The sequence below is a fragment of the Microtus pennsylvanicus genome, chromosome X (assembly GCF_037038515.1).
Source record: "Microtus pennsylvanicus isolate mMicPen1 chromosome X, mMicPen1.hap1, whole genome shotgun sequence".
Lineage (NCBI taxonomy): Eukaryota > Metazoa > Chordata > Mammalia > Rodentia > Cricetidae > Microtus > Microtus pennsylvanicus.
This window is the reverse complement of record NC_134601.1, coordinates 139,396,571-139,407,588: the sequence shown is the minus strand read 5'-3', so window position 1 is coordinate 139,407,588 and position 11,018 is coordinate 139,396,571.

Genomic DNA, 11,018 nt, shown 5'->3' with positions numbered 1-11,018 from the left:
TCTCATAGAGACTGGCACTATCGGGAGCTACGGCCTTGTTGGAGTAGGTAAGACCTTTTTGGAGGAAGTGTGTCACTGGGTGTGGGCTTTGAGGTCTCAGAAGCTCAAACCAGGTCTAGTGTGACATTCGTTTCCTGCTTCCTGCCAATCTGGATATAGAACTCTTAGGTACTTTTCCAGCACAATGGCTGCCTGCATGCACCATGCTTCTTGCCACAAGACCAATATACTATACCTCTGAACTGTAAGACAGCTCCAATTAAATGTTTTTCTTCATAAGAATTGCCACCACAGCAATGGGCACAGTGTCTGTATCTTCCATGGGCAATTTCAATGTTTTATGATGTCAACTGCTTCTGAACAGTGAGGCACTTGCTAAAGCTCACAAATTTTATACACATAAGGCTAAGCTACACTTTCACTCTAACATATGGTATTTGATGGCAAGTAATACTATGTGAAATTCTAGAATAGTGAATACTGTCTGATAGACGCTTGTGAATAGTGGTACTGGCAATAGAATCCCAAGAAGAAATACCAACCAACATTCAGAATGCATAAGGATTTCAGTCAGCACAAGTTGCTGCTGTGGATACGACGGAAGAGTTTGGCATTTGTTTTTCCAAACCTCTTTCCCCAGTGGAGGATATTATTATTTCTAGTATAAGTAGACATGTATCTAAATGATAGTAGTAGCAAGATTTATTTAATGTGACAAAATCTGTTTTGTGAAGCCATGTGTATTGTTTAATTTTTCTGTTGCTGTGATTAAAAACCCTGACAAGTCCTACTTAAGGGAGAAATGGTTTATTCTGGATCACAACTCAAGAGCACTCATCCTCAAGTTGTACTTATCATGACAGGGAAGTCATGGTGCTAGGAGTTTGAAGATCCAGATGATCACATTGCATCCAAAGACAAGAAGCAACAGTTGAGAAAATCTTGTCCTGAATTACTCCTTTTTATTCAACCCAAGATCCTAGCCCATGGAATGGTACCAATCCCATTGAGGTTAGATCGTTCGCCAGTTAGCCTTATCTACATAGCCCCTTATAAGCATACCCAGAGGCTTGTTTCTTCAGTGAGTCTAGATCATGTCAAGCTGATAATCAATATACTGTCAAATCATGCCTAACCCCTATTACTTATACCATACTTTGCACATTGAACAACCTTACTCAAGGAAGTTTGGAAACTAAGACAACTGTGTCCATAGGATGGGCTATTTAGAGTACCAGCTTTGCCAGAGAGAGTGAGAAAATTAATTGGATTTGCATGAGCAGATGGAAAAGAAGAGGTGTTAGTTTAAGCAAAAGAAAAAAAGCAAAGCTAATCATAGAGTTTGGAAAAGCATGGGGATCACATCCTGGATAGTGTTTGTCCTATGGGAATCTTTAAGCACAAAGCAAAAGTCAGAAGGAAGGGTTTGGTAAAAGTCTATTAACAAAAATTCCTACAAATAACACTACTAATTTACATTTATCCAAGTTCTTGCTGTCTACTATGTTAATTGCTTCATGTGGATTGTATAATTTAATCTTCTAAAAAAATGCTGTGAGATAGAAGCTATCACTGGACCCATTTTTCAGAATACTTTCATGGGATTAGCTAAGGAATTGTACGACTTCTACAGGCATTGGCCCACAGAAGCTCATAGGACTCTCCCTTGATATTCCAGCTGTATAACATGAACTATAATGTTGCACAAAAACTGACTTAGCAGATTTAAGACAAGGGAAAGCTTTAAGAATGTTAGTCCGGGGTATGGGACAATGACTGTTTGAAGCAATTGTTTCATAAGTCTGAGGACTAGAGTTTGGGTCCCCAGATTTGACATCATCTCTGGATAGATGTGGTGGCCTCCCTCTAAATGTAGCCTCAGAAAGTAGAGATGGAATCCCCAGAGCAAGCTGGGTAGGCAGACTACCCAGCTCTGGGCTTGATGACCAGTGAGTTTGAGAGATTCTGTTTCAATGAGTAAGGTAAAAGAGCAATTAGAATGATTCTCAGCATCAGTGTTTGGTCATGCATGCATACAAAAATGCATGCACATGCATACACTACATACAAACACTAAAAATGAAAAAAAAGAAGTGAGTGCTGATCCTCTAATGTAATATGGAATAGAGCACAGTCATCTCTGGTATCTGTAAAGTCAAGACTGATTTAGATAGCTAGATACAAACTAAGAGGATACAATTCCCTTTAGACAATGAAAATAGCATCTTTAAATAACCTAACCACAGCCTATGTTACTTCTAAAACCCAATACAATGCAATTACTACATCGTCTTAAATTGTCTGGCGAACAATGCCAAGAAATGAAGCATTTGTATGTTTAATCAGTACAGATACATTTTATTTTTCTAATATTTTTAATCTTCAATTAGTTGAATCTGTGAATTTAGAATCTCTAGATACATAGAGCTGAATGATGTTTATTTCTCTGTTAAGGTTCTTTTAGTATTAAAATATTATATAAATGTTTATTATAATAATTATAAAGATCAAAGGATCACAAGGATGTATGTATATAATTTAAATAGCACATTTCAAGAAGCTATTTAGAAGTATATGTAGAAAGACCTGGGTCTTGGGCACAGTCTTGTGTTCATCTCTGCTGTCTCATAAGAAATGATGACCTATAAGTTAGCTTTTGTACCCTACCTTTCCTCATTGGTAAAATGTAAAATCTAGGTGAGGTGACCAATTATCATAATACTCACCTATAATCCCAAGAGCTGGAAGGTAGAATCACAAATTCCAGTTTAGCCTGGGCTACAAAGTGAGACTGTGTCTCAAATATAGAGAAGTTAGCCCAAGCCAAACACACACAATAGGTCATGATTTACTTAGAATCTGGTATAAATATGATATTCCATAAATGTGGATCTTATTGTCTTCCCTCCCCTTCCTCCCCAGTAGAGCATAATTGGAACAGGGTTCTGGAAACTTTTCAAATTACCCACACCCATGTAAAATTTGTTAAGTAGGATTCTTTGAAAAAGTGAGAAGACAGCCTGAATAAAAATTCATTCACTAAATTTCTACTTGTTACCAACCATGTAGTTTTTCCCACTGTTGGGTTTCAAGGAAACAAAATAAAGTGGACTGTGGTGCTAGACTGCACCTAGAAAGAAATACATGAATAGACAATTTGAAGCCAATGGGGTAATCACACCAGTAGAGGATATACCAGGGGGAGGAAGCAATCAGATGGGGAGTGTAAGAATCCACGACTTCTTTTCACAACAGCATGCATTGATTTTAAAGTTAAAAAAGGTTTCCTCCACATCACCCCACTAGATCCTCACATTACCCTAATACAACTAAATGATTTACCTTCTCCTTCTTCTCCTGGTTAAAATAAGATGGGTGGAAAAAATGAAATTCACTAGTCACTAGAGTGGGAATTTTACATTTCTGTATCATGGCCAAGAAAGTAGCTAGTAAAAGGCAAAACTTCCCAAGGGACCTATACAGTATTTCCAACACTCAAGGGGTGGGGAACAATAGTGGAAGGAGAAATGTCAAATGCTAATGAGCTTTCAAATTATAAACAAAACATGAAAATCACTTTTTTGTGTGTTGAGAGTGTGAATGGGAAGAAACAAGTCGGGGTAGAGACAGAATTGGGCATAGTTTATCTGTGAGAGATTCAGTACTCTCGTCCTCTCTCTTCAGTCATCCTCCTCTCCATTTTCTCCTTCATCCTTCCCATTTTTAGAAGTCTTTCTGTGTATTTCGAACTCATGATCCCTCTGAATCAGGCCCCCAGGGCTTGAATACAGAGGTAGACAGTGATACTCAGTTCTACTGGGCTCTCATGAAAATCAAATCTCAGGGAACAATACAGATTTGGACATTTTCTGCCTATTAGTACCTTCCATAATGATTTGGGGAAAGGTTTCCCACCTTCTAGCATTAGGTGAAACTATGACAACATACAGAAAGACAGGATGTGAGATGTAAGTGGGGCTGGTTCTATCACAAGCTCAGCTGTTGGTTTTTGTGTAGATGTTGAATCAACAACTATGGACCCACAGAACAGAACAATGTCTCTACAGCACTGTGATGTGGACCACTAAAGACAAAATTCCACAAATCTTTTTACCTCAGAAAAGGCTGAACTTTGAAAAGTAGAAGAGGCAATCCTTAGGGTATTGAGACTATCTTTCATTTTTCTTTTGTAGACATGTCTCGTTCATCTTTTTATTTTCTCCTTTCTAAACAGAATTACTATGCAATGCTGCCATTTCTCTAGTACAGAAGTATGTCCCTTGGACTTCTGAGACTAAGGAATTAACTCTAGTTCTTACATGTGAACTCAGCATCCATTACATAAAATATTCTATTCCATGTTGTAAATAAAAGAAATAAATGTGCTTTCAATAAGCTTCACCTGTTCCCTGTTGACATTCTTCTGTCCCAAGGGAAATTCAGGCTACAAACTCTGGTGATATCTTGCTGTTATTCATTTTTCTGGAAGGCTTCAGGGGCTCAAGGGTGTAAATTGCCAGAGATGACAACTGCCTGTCCAAAACAAAGCATTTTTAAACAGGTGTAAATTTTAACACAGGCTTCCAACCTACTTTTAAAGGTAAAATGAAACCTCACATGGGTTTTGTTAACAGAGAGCCAGTCTATCTTGCAAAGCATATGATATAATTTGGTGTTTCTTCACATACAACAAAAACTCACATGACTCGCTTTCATTTCTGTCATGTATAGCACATCTTTATTATTTTAGAGACACAAGTTTAATATCTGAAAATGCTTCACAAATATTTTTTTAATTTATTTATTTATTAAAGATTTCTGTCTCTTCCCCGCCACCACCTCCCATTTCCCGCCCCCTCTCCCAATGAAGTCCCCCTCCCTCGTCAGCCCAAAGAGCGATCAGGGTTCCCTGCCCTGTGCAAAGTCCAAGGACCGCCCACCTCTATCCAGGTCTAGTAAGGTGAGCATCCAAACTGCCTAGGCTCCTACAAAGCCAGTACATGCAGTAGGATCAAAAACCCACTGCCATTGTTTTTGAGTTTTCAGTAGTCCTCATTGTCCGCTATGTTTAGCGAGTCCGGTTTTATCCTAGGCTTTTTCAGACCCAGGCCAGCTGGCCTTGGTGAGTTCCCGATAGAACAGCCCCATTGTCTCAGTGTGTGGGTGCACCCCTCGCGGTCCTGAGTTCCTTGCTCGTGCTCTCTCTCCTTCTGCTCCTGATTTGGACCTTGAGATTTCTGTCCGGTGCTCCAATGTGGGTCTCTGTTTCTGTCTCCTTTCATCGCCTGATGAAGGTTAATATTCAGGAGGATGCCTATATGTTTCTCTTTGGGTTCTCCTTCTTATTTAGCTTCTCTAGGATCACGAATTATAGGCTCAATGTCCTTTGTTTATGGCTAGAAACCAAATATCAGTGAGTACATCCCATGTTCCCTGACTTCATACTCTATCACAGAGCTACAGTACTGAAAACAGCCTGGTATTGGCATAAGAACAGATAGGAAAACCAATGGAACCGAATTGGAGATCGAGATATTAATCCACAAACCTTCAAACACCTGATTTTTGACAAAGAAGCAAAAAATTATCAAATGGAAAAAAGAAAGCATATTTAACAAATGGTGCTGGCATAACTGGATACCAACATGTAGAAGAATGAAAATAGACCCTTATCTATCACCATGCACGAAACTCAGTCCAAATGGATGAAAGACCTCAACATAAAGCCAGCTACACTGAAACTCACAGAATAGAAAGTGGGAAGTACACTTGAATGCATTGGCACAGGAGACCACTTCACAAATATATCCCCAGAAATCCAGACACTGAGAGAAACAGTTAATAAATGGAACCTCTGAAACAGAAAAGCTTCTACAAAGCAAAGATCAGGGTCAGCAAGACAAAACGACAGCCTACAGAATGGGAAAAGATCTTCACTAACCCCACATCAGACAGAGGTCTGATTTCCAAAGTATACAAAGAACTCAAGAAATGGGTCATCAAAAGTACGAATATTCCAATAATAAAATGGAGTGCAGACCAAAACAGAGAAATCTAAAATGGCTGAAAGACATTTAAGGAAATGTTCAACATCCTTAGTCATCTGGGAAGTGCAAATGAAAACAACTCTGAGATTCCATCTTACACCTCTAAGAATAACCAAGATCAAAACCACTGATGGCAACTTATGCTGGAGAGGTTGTGGGGTAAAGGGGACACTTCTACATTGCTGGTGGGAATACAAGCTGGCACAGCCCTTTTGGATGTCAGTGTGGTGATTTCTCAGAAAATTAGGAAACAACCTTCTTCAAGACCCAGTAATACCACTTTGGGGTATATATCCAAAGGATACTTAATCATGCCACAAGGACATGTGCTCAACTATGTTCATAGCAGCATTGTTTGTCATAGCCAGAACCTGGAAACATCCTAAGTGCCCCTTGACTGAAGAATGGATACGGAAAATGTTGTACATTTATACAATGGAGTACTACACAGCAGAAAAAATAATGATATCTTTAATTTTTCAGGAAAATATGTGGAGCTACAAAACATCATTTTGAGTGAGGTAACCCATACAGAGAAAGACAATTATCACATGCACTCACTCATAAGTGGTTTTTAACAATAAAAGAAAGAAACCAGCCCACAAATTACTAATCCCAGAGAATTTGGGCAACAATGAGGACTCTAACAGAGACATACATAGATCTAATCTACATGGGAAGTAGAAAAAGACAAGTTTCCTGAATAAATTGGGAGCATGGGAACCTTGGGGGAGGGTTGAAGGGGAGGGAAGAGTCAGGGAGGGGAGCAGAGAACAATAGAAATCACAGAAGGAAAGAAAGAAAGAAAGAAAGAAAGAAAGAAAGAAAGAAAGAAAGAAAGGAAGGAAGGAAGGAAGGAAGGAAGGAAGGAAGGAAGGAAGGAAGGAAGGAAGGAAGGAAGATAAAAAATGACATCTATCCATCCTTTGTTATTAATTTCAAAAAACAACAAATTCAGTTTGATAAATAAATGCATCATATCTCTGCCCCCAATAAAAATATATAAAGGTATACCCAGAGCTTCTCAGTCGAATTAACTTCATGCTGCTCAGATAAAACAAGCAGCTTGTTCATTTACCCTGCATGGCTTCCTGGAATCACTTTCTAAGTAGACATTATACTTTAAGTTTAATTTTTGTTATATACTTTGGAAGAATCCAGCATAATCCTTCCTGGAAGTCATTTCAAAGTGACACTCATAGAAAAGAGCCTTTCCCTTTCCTGGGCTCAAATCACACTTAGCTACACTGTGGAACAGGTCATATAGGGTATGAAAAATGATGTAAGGAATCATATGTATACCTATTGCCCACTAGCAACTTGGAAGTAAAACTTCTGATACATACCTATATCATCAAACTACTGAGAATTTCACTTTTTATATTCCTTAGAACTTAAGAAATATTGATTACTTTGCATGACTACCAATAGACCTACAGCATTTTGAATAGCAAACAGTTTTTAATGTTTCTTCTGGCTTGGTTATTATTTTAAAAAAAGAAAAAGAGAAGAGAGTGGAGATTTAATATAAAATTTGAGTACTTAAAGTGCTTGAGTCAACCCATTCTAATATTCCCTTTAAACATATATAACTTATCTGATAGAATACATTGTGTTAGTACAATGAACCAATCAGAAGAATACAAGGGGATAATAAACCAAGGAATCCTCATGATAATAGAGTGGAAACAGGAAGAAATTTTCTTTAGTATGCTGAACATGGATTAAGAACAAAATTACTAGCCAATGTATGTTCAAACAATGTTCCTCCCCCCTGCCTCATATGTGTGTGTGTGTGTGTGTGTGTGTGTGTGTGTGTGTGTGTGTGCATGTGCACATCATACTGGGGATGGATCCCAGAGCCTTATGGATGCAACTTAAGCATTCTACAAATGAGCTACATCCCCAAGGCCTTTTAGAGAATAGCACAGGGAGGAAAGAGGTGGAAGGAAAGGTTAGGACTATGCACCAAAATACAATAAGAAGGAATTCAGTGCTATCCCTTTCAGAGAAATGACAGCTTTGAGATGGGACATCATCTTCTCAACTACTTCTCCATCTTCCTTCTACAGAGTTCCAAATGCCATATGATGAACAGTAGAAAGTAGTGGGAGGTGTGAATGATGGATCATTGCATCCTGGAACATGCTTTAAGGCAAAGTAAGTTATATTCAGGCAAAGGACTGGGGTAGACAAGGACACACCAACTAGGACAAGCAAAAGACTCTAGAAAACAAAGTATTTCATGCAGGTGGATCGATCAGACTTTGGACTCAGACAATATTATATTAACTATTATTACTTTTTGCAAAATTTTTAGTTACTTAATCTAGCTATATATTACTTTCCTTATAAGTAACATGGGGCAAAATAGCAGCTGTCTCATAGAGTCCTTGCCAGGACTAAATGGGATGATTAATGTAAAGATCTCAGAGAAATGTCTCGTACAGCAGTGATGATCATTTCCTCCTCCCACTCTCCTCCTCCCTCTTCAACATTATCATTATTCATACATTCTGCAATGCCAAAGAGTGAGAAGATGAAAAGGAGACATTCTCAGGTCAGGTCAGCACACTAACAAGAAAGAAAAATTTGCAGGGGAATGAAATTGGGGCTAAGAGTTTTGCAAATTAAAACAATCTATCTCTATAATTGAAAATTCTATCAACTTTATCATATTTTTATCCATTACAAAGATTAGTATAGAATTAAAACAAAACAACGGACAGTATGGAGCCTAGGAGACATTCTGCTATATGTAGAAAAGAAGGTAATTCCATGATCATTCAAGAGATGCAAAAAAAGGACACAGTGAAATCACTACAAGAATTGAAAGAAACAAAGTTAAATAACTTCTGCTGTGATCCAATAACATTTTTGTTAATGTTTGTCTTGATTTCCTTTTGATACCATAATAAGTAATTTATAAACAACCGAAACTTATTCCTTTTGAAACTGTGTGCCAGGAAGTTCAAATTCAAGGTTCCAGCATTTAGGTATCTGTTTAGAGTCATGTCCTCAAATTATAAACTGCAACAGGGCAAAAGGTTATGAACTCTTTCTGATGTCTGTTTTATAAGGTATTAAACTGTTCACAAAGACAGGACTCTCCCAATTTAATCACTTACCCAAAAGCCGCACCTCTTAGTAACTACACAATAAGGATTAAATCCCAATACAAACCTTGGAAAAGACATATTTAAATGATATCACTACTAATCTATAATAAACCTATGATAAGAAGGATATTGTGTGTTTTTTTAAAATAATATTGTTCATGGAAAGATTGCAGAATAATAAAAAGCAGTTATTTAATTAAAACATGCACTGAAAAAATAACAGCAAAAATGGCTGGTATGCAACAGGAAACTATATTGTAAATTGCAGTGTCTTGCTACGATGCAATGGAAAAGGCTGAGGTCAATAAACGTAATACAAGAAGGAAGTCTAGAAACAGAGGCATAGAATTGAGGCCTAGTATAAAATTAAAAACAGCTCATGACAGCCAAGACAATTACCAGATTGGAAACAGATCCCCTAGAAGAACTGAGACTAGTGAGCATGCATATTGAACATCATTTGCTTTACACCACATACAAGGACCCCATGACCAGGATGTTACCATTGACATGCCTTGCTCTCTCTCCTGCTGTAGTTCTTTCTGTATGCTGTGAATATGTATTCCTCTCACTAGTTAATAATGAAAGTTGATTGACCAGTAGCCAGGCAGGATAAAGTTAAGTGGAACAATCAAACTGAAAATTCAGATGAGGAGGGTCAGAGTCAGGAGAGATGCCAGTCCATAGTAAAACAAACAGGATGTGTAAAAAATGAGGTTTCAACTTTGAGTCATGTCTCAAAATGTAGATAGAAATATGGGTTGACTGAAATGGAAGAGTTAGCTAGTAATAAACTTCAGCTATGGTCCAAGCTTTAATAATTAATGTACAGAGAACCCTTCATTTACACTATTTTGACAAATGCATCTTCTCATATAAATGACAATATGGAACTTCTTGATCTCATATCTTTCTTCATGCAACATGCCCTACCTAATTTCTCACTTCTCAGTTTGTCTCATAGCTATTTCCATCCATCCAAATCTCTTATCTTCCAAAGAATCAGAATCAGCTTCAGAAGATCTTTTCTACTGATTTACTTTTATGGTGCTTGCCTTCTCTCTCTCTCTCTCTCTCTCTCTCTCTCTCTCTCTCTCTCTCTCTCTCTCTCTGTGCGTGTGTGTCTGTGTGTGTGTGTGTGTGTGTGTGTGTGTGCGCTCGCGCGCATGCACATGCTGATGGTGATGGCATAGAAGATGTCATATTTATCTTATCAGTGCTTAATCTTCCTTCAGTACTGGCCCAGAAATGTGATGTTTATTTTGGGTGCTTTCCTCAGTACAAAACGAACAACTGGATCTTAAGCTTAGATCTCCAAATAAATCTTTTCATCTGTACAGATGTTACACTCATACAATTTCAACAATAAAACTGACTAAACAAGACCTGAACAATAACAACACCAATTGGCATGCCAACGTGGGTGGGAGACTTCTCACTGGGCCACACCTGTAGACAAAGAACTATAAACAACTACTATTGAGAGAGATAGAATTAGTCTTCCCTAGGGATGAGTCCCTAATTTTCCATTCATTATCAAGTGGCCTGCAAGTAATACACATACAAAAAACACTAAACAAACTCAGTAGATTGTATTTATTTATATTTGTATTTATGTATGTATGTTGTAGTTGGAGCAGCGGGGCTGCATCCCCGGCACCCGGCCGCCCACATGGCTAGCTCTAGGTTATGCCCTGAAATAATTACATGGAAACTGTATTCTTTTAAACACCGCTTGGCCCATTTCTATCTAGCCTCTTCTAGGCTAGCTCTCGCACCTGGATTAGCCCATTTCTAATAATCTGCTGTAGCCCACGAGCTGGCTTACCAGGAATGATCTTAACCTCCGTCT